Source organism: Ursus arctos, unplaced genomic scaffold (assembly GCF_023065955.2).
Source record: "Ursus arctos isolate Adak ecotype North America unplaced genomic scaffold, UrsArc2.0 scaffold_10, whole genome shotgun sequence".
Taxonomy (NCBI): Eukaryota; Metazoa; Chordata; class Mammalia; order Carnivora; family Ursidae; genus Ursus; species Ursus arctos.
Window position 1 is genome coordinate 46,100,881 of NW_026622764.1, and position 9,681 is coordinate 46,110,561.

Here is a 9,681-nt window from a genome sequence, read left to right on the forward strand (position 1 = left end):
GGAATCCCAAAGTGTGATTCATATTATTATCACAATTATGTTAATCCATAATTCATTGACTTCAGTAGAACTTTCTATGCATGACATTTAGGGAAACAATGAGAAATTTCATGTAACAGAGAAATCGTGCACACAAACTGAACTGAAGGAATATGAGCCTAGAAAGTAGCTTATGACAAACTGGCTGTATACCTTGCTGACATGACAAGGAATTTGATATATTTCTTTTAGGGTAATATGGAATTAGTACAGAGTCTTTAAGCAACCAAGGGAAAATTTTTATTATAATTTTTATTTGAAAAATATTTGGACATTACAGAATGTTAGAAAATAGGAAAAATCATTAGTTCCACCAGGCTAACTTAGCTAATATTTTATTTTGTATGAGTCTCATTTCAGTATTTTATTATGCATATACATTCTTTGCAAAATTACCATAATAATGGACATTCATATATTATAATGCCTTTTTTCCCTTAACATATCATATTCATTTTTCTCAATAGTGCTTCATAATTTTTCTAATTACCATTTCTAATAGGCATATAGTTTTTCATTAAGAAGATGTACCATAATTTACAATTTAATTAACCATTCTTCTCCATGAACATTTCGATTGCTTTCAATAGTACTATAAGTAATACTTACATTCCGTTGCGCATAGAACACCCACACACTTTTATTAGAATTCCAAAGTTGTGACACCAGGGCAATATGAACTCTCTTTTGGCATGTGATATATGTTACTGCTGAATTTTTTTCCCTAAAATTCTTACCAGTTTTCACAGCTACTGATTTCCCCCACAACTTTGTCAATCAGTGCAAGTTTGTTTTTCTTAGAAAGTTATTCACAGAAATGTGGAGGAAGGACCACTGTGAAGAGAGGGAAAGGATGGGTCAATAGTTCAGAGCCAATGTTAAGATCTAATCAAAATGAAGGAAACTGGTGGTGGAGTTGATGGGAACAGCAAGAATTTCAGCTTACCAGTTACTAGGTACTTTCTCTATGCCAGATATGTCATGTTCTAGATTCCAAATGCTTTACATTAATTATCTAATTTAATCCAAAAATGACCTCTGTAAGTAGGTAGCATTATACATCCTTTTTTTGTAGATGGGGGGCTCTGAATCAGAAATGTTAATTTACTAGATAAGGTAAACAACTTTTGAGTAGCAGATTTCAGATGTAAAGAGTTATTAAATGAGGAACCAAGGAAAGAGCAGAGCCAAGTTTTCTGACTTTAGTCCAATTTTTTTCCCCATTATATTATACACTATTATTTTTCAGTCCTGGCTAAGAATATCACTAAATTTCTATGGTCATGATCTTCATTTTAAAACAGACTTATAATCTCTTAGTGTTTATTTAACTTTCCTCTATCATTGTAATTTATACCAATCAAGAGAGCACATTTCGATCTTCTAGACTGTTTGTGTAAAACAATTACTGATATGATTTTGGCCATAATTTTGTATATCCAACCTTGATTTTTACTATTTATCACCCAACCCTTCAGAGAAATCGATCTCTGCATATTTTAGGAGCATATTGTACTGACTTCTGTTTCTTTGAATGTTTTAGTTAAACCTTTCCAAATTTTAATTCCAAAATACCATTTTTATAGTTCCATTTCCATTATAAATTGATTCATCCTTTAAAATACAGCTAAAGTAGTCTGTATCCTTCACACTCTTCCCCCCTACCTCCGTCCTCTTCCATATTTCTTCTAATTTTTGATTCTTGTATTCAACAGCATTTATCAGTTAAGGACCTATTGTATTGGCACTTCCTCAGTTGTTAAATACAAAGTAATTTTTGTCTGAGCTTCCATTTTTTTTGCCCTAAATTTTAATACAATTATATAATGCTTATAGTTGCTAAGTATTGAAAATTTTAAAGTTTTTTTTCCTTTTCAAATAGTCTGAAATTTCCAGGCAAATAATGCAGGTTTTATTTTTGTTACATCTTGCAGCTTCTAGTACAAAAATTTTAAAACGTTAAGTAAATAAAAGGCATTCTGTAAGCTCTTATTAATTCATTACCTGGTGATTTACTATACTTTCATTTCTTAGTCAAATTTAGATTTTCTTAAGGTATTAAAGTCAAAATATAACTAGAGATCAGTAAAAATGTCATATTATTTTATGCCATAGAAAGGAGAAGCAAGTTTTTATTAAAAGATTGAACTACTACATATATACTATGTATAGATTATATATTGTTATATGATATTTTATTGACATTTTATAAATACATGCATGTGTATTTTTGTGTATGTGCATTTGAAACATTTGGAAAATTTGGAAAATTTTATCCTTGTTACATTTATGTTAGAAAATTAACAATTTTTAAATTCATAAAATCTTTGCCTAGTCTATATGCAATATGAATTTGAATTTGATAAAAAATATGTATACTGAAATAGTCTTTACTCTGGTGTGTATGCTTTCTTTTGCAATGCAGCATCATTTTAATGGATAAAATACTATGTGATTTTTGGAAGTTTCCTTAAAAAATGAGTAGCTGTAGTCTCTTGACGTAAGCTGCCCTAGAGAACAATAAGTGTAACAGCTGGAGTTCTCTTCTATGCTCCTGCCTTAAGACACTGTCAATTGATTGCTATGAAGTGGGCCCCTCCTCTTATTTCACTTTCCTTGAAGGTACTAGAAACTATTAAGTCCATTCTTGAGTATAAATCTGTACAGATTTTGTGTAAAAGAGTGTTATGTCACACTTTTAATTTTTATTTGGGTCATTGAAATGGTATCAATAACTGTAACAATGAAAGAAAAATGCTATCTTCATTGAATTTTTGCTGATTGTTGAAGACTTGTTCTTAGTATCTGAACTTCCAATGTTGAGTTCATTTTTTTTTTTTCAAGTTGATTACTCTCAGCTTGAACTGAGAGACACTTTTCTGACTGTAATAGCATGTTAGGTTATTATGAACAATATCATATGATCACATTTCTTTGGGTACAAAATAACCTGAAAATTTCATCTCCTTTTTTTCTGTGCATGAAAGGTTTTGATTGATAGGAGTGCCTGTAGTTGTAAATAAGCAGCTTTACTAAATTCCAGAGAGTAGGTCACTTTCTTCAGTTGATTTACATAATTGAACATGTTTCTTATGATAATGGCATTCACAAATGCCAAAAATTGGGTATTCTATCTGAATATCTTATATTTAGTAATATTAGATGACGTAGTATATATTGTGATTTGTGGTTTAAAATAAATACAGTGTGATATTTACAGTATATAAATAATATTTACTATTCACTAGTTCAAGGAAATACGTTCCTGTGTTATCTCTATATAGGTATATTGTGCTTACATTTCTAATGGGGCAAAAGAGTTGGCTTTCCTCTGACTGTCTTTGTTTCCCTCAAGATTTGATCTAAAATAGTCCAAGAACTGCTTCCTCTTCTAAACTTGAATCTGTACTTCTTAACTGCATTGTGTTTTCAACATGTTATGCTGTAATTTTATTACACTTGTTACTTGCAAATCACAGCGCAGTTGGGTTATGCCAACATGAAGGAATATGTTGCAAAATATACAACCAGAAAAAGAATGCATTACAATGTGAATCAGTCTATATTACCAAAAAGATAACTTACAATAAAAATATCATAGGTGTGTCTGTGAGTGTGGATGTCTTTACAAACACACAGGCACACACGCACACACACACACATACACACACACAAATTAATACACCACTTATCTGACTACATACACACTTTTATGTATAGCTGTATATGTATCTGTGTTTATATGCAATATATATTATATTCACAAACACTCATCATGTTGCTGTTTGTTTTTTGTATTTGTATGCATAAATGGCACAGCACCATTTCTGAATAATTTTAGGGGAAAATATTACTTGGATGAAAAACAAAATAAAACATTTTAATCATAGATGGATAGAAGTGTGTGTTCCCAGGAGAAACACACAAAATTCTAATCAACCTGTGAGATAGCAGAATTCTATTTCTAATAGTAATGTAACATGCAGTATCTACTCTAGCATTAGACATTGATTTAAAGGAACATACACTGGCTTTTGATTAAATAGCAGATTACCTGGAAGAGATCTTGGCAATTAGGTCACCGCAAAAAGAAGAGCTGACAAGAAAGATTATAAAGGGCTCCAGCAGTAACTGCGCAGGAGTGCTCAACCTCACAGAAGGAATTTCAAATCCTGTTCTTTACTGAATCTCCTACTGACTTTCTACTCAAATAGGCAATTAGTTTTCAACATATTTCCACAGTAGATATAATGACCAGGTAATAGATACCTGCATTTCTTATGCTTCTAATTTGTTCACATGGGTCTCACCTTCTGTATTTTTTCTGGGTTTAAGTTTAATCATTAAGGGATATTAACTTATGGTCAGGAGCTCAGCTGAGTTGGGAGAGAGCTGAGCTACCAGGTGTCTGAATAGCCTATTAGAGCAAAACGCCAAAATGAGAGTTAAGCCTGTAATAATTTACTGTGATATGATACGCAAGAGGCTAACACCGGAGCAAATGGCGACTGTCCGTGTTTCCTTTTTCCCCAAGGAATGGCACACAGGTGGATGGTCAGGTGGATCAGAGCAGAATGGAGGTCATTTCACTGCTGAGGAAGCTCAGAACAAAAGGCTATAGCAGTTTTATGGCCCGTGGGGTTGGAGGCAGTGTGAGGACTGTAGGCTCAGAGTGGAAAAGTAGTGGGTATTAGAGTGGGGAAAAGTTTCTTCAGGATCTTCCCTTCCTCTCCAGCAAGAAGGCTGCTGTAGAGGCACATGAAGAGGAGCCTCAGATAAGGAGACCCAGGAATGCAGGCACAGCGGCTAAGAGCTAGGAATGCAAACATGTATGACCAGCCCGGGGGTCCTGAGTCCTTGACTGAAACTCCTCTTACACACTGTAATGTATTGGCTGTATACCAAGTCTGGTGTGAGGAAAGCAGCTTTCCAGAATGAGGCTTACTAGATAAAACTTTTATAATTTCCTATGTCCAGGCCTGAAAAGTCACACATAGATTTTTAGCTAGGAGCTGGACTCATTATGTTAATAGATGCATTCATTATCCCTTTTAATATTCACCAAAGCCCAATGTGATTAGCTATGCTTCACTGATGAAGAAACTGGGGATTACATTTTGTTAAGCAATTCACCTGAATTTACAAAAATATTCAATAGAGGAGCCAGAGATAAACTGATTGAAAAACTCATATTCAAAAAAGTTTCAAAAAAAAGAAAGAAAACCCATTCATACTCTTATCTGTACCCTTTTAGGTGAATTATTTAACATATTTCACATTGTTGACATAAGATAGATCAACAGGAGAAAAGTGTAAAAATTTATTTAATGCAAGTTGTACATGATATGGGAGACTTCATTAGGAAATGAAGACCCAAAGAGTGGCAAAACCTTAGTGCTTTATACTGGGCTGAACAAAGAGAGGCAATTATGGAAAAGTAACTAAACAATGTGGGCAAGCTAAAGGAATGTAAGAAATATTTTGCGGAATTCTCTTGGTCTCAACTTCTCATCCTTGAGGATAAGAATGTTACCTTCCTTCCGGCACAGGGAGAACATCTTTCACATGGGCCTTTTACCTCCTGCTTTGAGAAAAAGAAGGAAGGTCTGAGTGTTTTTCTTGCATCTCTTATTTTGCAAATGCCTTTAACTCAAAATAGTCAATATGCCAAAATGGGGTGGTATGTTCTAAACTCCCAGAAACCATGGCAATTTTGTTGTGTGAAGTCATGGTATATTGAGATGTGGGAAGCAAGATATTTAAGGGTATTCCGTAAGTCTTCTTGTTATTTCACATTCTTTAGAAAACATAATAATAACAGAAAATGTACCCTGTCTGATTATCTTAATGTGATTTTTCACTTTCCTTCACCAGTTCAGAAATACACTAGAAGTATATAAGGCAATAAACAATTTTAAGGAGATTTCTGAGCCTATATACTCTATCCTCCTAAATTATTATTCTTACTCTGAAGCAATTGACATCTTTGTATATCCAGTTCATATTCTATTTCCTCCTTTGTGAAGCCTCCCTCAGCACCAATTCCAACTCCAAGGCACACTATTTAAGTCTTCCTTCTTGGAGCAATCTTCTCCAAAGTTGTTTTCCAGATGTATTATATATAAAATATAAATTTACATGTCTTTTTCCATACTAACTAGGGCTTCTTGAGAAGAAGGATGCTAAATAAATGTTAAAATAATGAACCTAAGCAACAAATCTTTCCCTACAAATACACACACATAGAGATGAAAGAAACCAAGCTGGGAAACCAAATTGGGACCCCCTAACATGTTCAAAGCTGCTGCCAGTAATTCAGAAATAGTTGTAAGGCAACCTCACATGTATTTACAGATACGTTTTTAATTCTTTCTATGTATTTACAGATACGTTTTTAATTCTTTCTTTATAAATTTTATTTCAGCAATTCTGTATATTGAGTTGCACTGTAACAATAAATCACTATTTAGATTAGGGTACTAATGCCAAATAGCAAGGTTCATTTAAATAAGGACCTGGAATAAAATTGAAAATGATGAAATAGATAAGTGCTTGCCATGATAAAATTGGCACGTTTCTAAAACCAGTTAGACAAATAAAAAAGTGACCATAGCAAATGATGGGCTACTTGTAAATCTTTTGCATAACAGGTTCAAAAATGTTACAGGTGGGTGAGGGGATGGGTGAAATACATAGAGAGGATTAAGTTATAACTTACTGTTATCAAATAAATAAGTCATGGAGATGGAAAGTACAGCATAGGGAATTTGGTCAATAATACTATAATATATTTGGTGACAGATGGCGACTGTACATACTGTGAGCACTGAGTAATGTATAGAATTGTTGAATCAATATGTAGTATACCCAAAATGAATATAACATTGCATGTTAATTATACTTCAATTTAAAAAAATGCTACAACCTATATATATACCTGTACCTTCAGCATGAGTAATTTCTCCTCTTGTAAATTTCACTTAACAAGTTTATAAGTTTGTTCCAGTCTTGTAATACTGGAATACCATGACTTCTACTTTGCTAAGATAAAATACAGTTACAGTGTGGTGAACCACAGCAAGTTGTCCCGTTTAGTGGTCATAGTACCCTAACTTTTGGTTGTCATAGCTGATAAAACCTGGCATAAAAACAGTAGGCTTTATCAAGGAAGCTAGCAAAGCTATGTATCTACTATTGACTCTTTTAAAGTTTACTTTAATTTAAATGTATTTTTAATGTCATTCCCTGTAGGTACAGCTAACCTAAAGAAGATATGAGCTGAAAATAGTGATAATTTACTATAATCCAAAAGCTAGAAATTCTTAAGCAATACATCTGAATGAATTTATTCATTTCATCCATTCATTCCCTTGATGATGATTTATTGGGCATCCACAATGTGAGAAACATACTGGGACACTCAATAATTAAGGAAATAGAGCATATGCCAGTAAATTTTGCATGTAGAATGAGTACAAAGAAAGTTTAACAAAATATAGGAAAGGGAAATACAACTTATACTTGGGAGCATGATGAAAAGTTTCCTGGAAGAAGCTGATTTTGAGGCTTAAACAGTACACAACGAGGCAATCTCTTCTAACGTTTAAGAAAAACAAAATACTCTAGGGGCGCCTGGGTGGCTCAGTACATTAATGGGCTGCCTTTGGCTCAGGTTGTGATCCCAGAGTCCTGGGATCTAGCCCCAAGTTGGACTTCCTGCTCAGCGACGAGTCTGCTTCTCCCTATCCCTCTGCCCCTCCCCTTCCCCCTGCTCATGCTCTCTCTCTCTCTTGCATGTACTCTCTCAAATAAATTAATAAAATCTTTAAAAAAAGAAAAAAAGAAAAACTAAACACTCTAAAGCAAGTGGGAGGTACAGTTTAGGAAAGCCTCTCCTCTTAAGAGGAGTAGGCGATGGGGCTACATGAAAGAGAACATTCTATTTCTGGCTACGACATTATGACTTTAGATGAGGGTCAGTTGGGGACTAGGGAACCATTCTTAGGTCATGAACAGGTAAGAGCCAAGCTCCGTGCTATGCTCTTCAGAGGCTAATCTGACAGTTATAGGCAGATGTGATTACAGAGGAGTGCTATTGAAGACATCAAGGAACTACTTTTATTAGAAAGGTAAAAATAACCTAAATTGCCTTGGATAGAGTGAGAATAAAATGAAGCAATTAAGAAAAACAAGAGAAGGAGGAATGACAACTAATGTGGTTTAATGAGTGGGAAACAGAATAAAGATAAATCTTTGATGTCAAATGTGGGTAAATAAAGGTAAGTGAATATCTGGGTCATTGAGAGAAAACAGGGAAATTAAGAGAAGGCATACTAGGTATTGCGATAATAATCAGAGATTCTAAAGACATACTATATATGAGAAATTCTAAGTGCTTTCTATATACTGTCTTGATCTTCACAATAAAATATAGGATATGAACTATTATGATTTTAACAGTGAAGAAATTGGGTCAGAGTAAGTTCTAATAATTTACCCATTGTCACAAAGCTATAGTCATACACAGATATTAATCCAGACTGCCAGACAAGATCCTAAATTCTAAACACAATATTGTGTTACCATTTTGCCTGAAATAATCTAGCACTTATTCTGTAGGAGCACCATTCTAAATACTTTTTGCACATTAAGTCATTTACTCTCAAATACTCTTATGAGGAGAATGTGCTCATTATTCTGATTTTAGTAAATGGTAGAACTGAAAAAGAGCTTTCTGTCTGCAGAGACTGTACTCTTAACCTCCTACTCAACCTGCCTTTGAAACTATGTTTTAGACTCACTGGATTCGAAGTACAAGTGCAACATTTATGTGCAAATACCCAGTTGAAAACGAGGCATGGCTTCTCAGGAGAAATTTGACCCGGGCATAGAATGAAAAAGTTTTAACTTAGACAGATGGTACCTAAAACCATAGGGAGGATTAAGCTAACAGAGCCGACGAACAGAGAAGAGAAATTACTGTCATATACAATTAACAATACATATCACACAAAACTTACAAGAAACAACAACCTTTCCCTATATGCTAAGGAGATTAGGATGTGTTTGTCTACCAAAAGGTTGCCAGTGCCTAATTAAGCAATAACATTTCTAATTAGTAGCCAGCTACAGTAACCACAAAGCCATATGTTAAATAGAACTAACAAACAAAAGTTCAAAAACGCACACACACAAAAAAATCAAATATTTCCCTAATATTTTCATTGCATCATACTCATAACGGTCATTTAGAAGGCAAATCAGACAATCAAATTCTAGGGAGCAGGGGATTTAATATCCCATGCCTTTTTTTTTTTTTTTTTTTAATTTCTTGTGCTTGACTGTTTTGGGGATCTAGAAAAACAGAGTTTGTTTTCACAACTCCTGCAACCTGAAATTCTAAGTTAGGGAGAATCCAGTACTGTTTCTAAAGTCATTAAACAGTAACTTGATAATATATTTGAGGATTCAGCAATATTAATCTTAGAAACAATGTTTTAAATGTGTTTTCAACTCAGTTATTTTTATAATTTTTAACTATTTAACCTGATATTCAAGATTTCTAACTGCCTAGAAAAAAATTACAGAAGGCATAATTGACAAAAAGGAATCAAAGGGATTTATGGGTGAAATAGAGACATC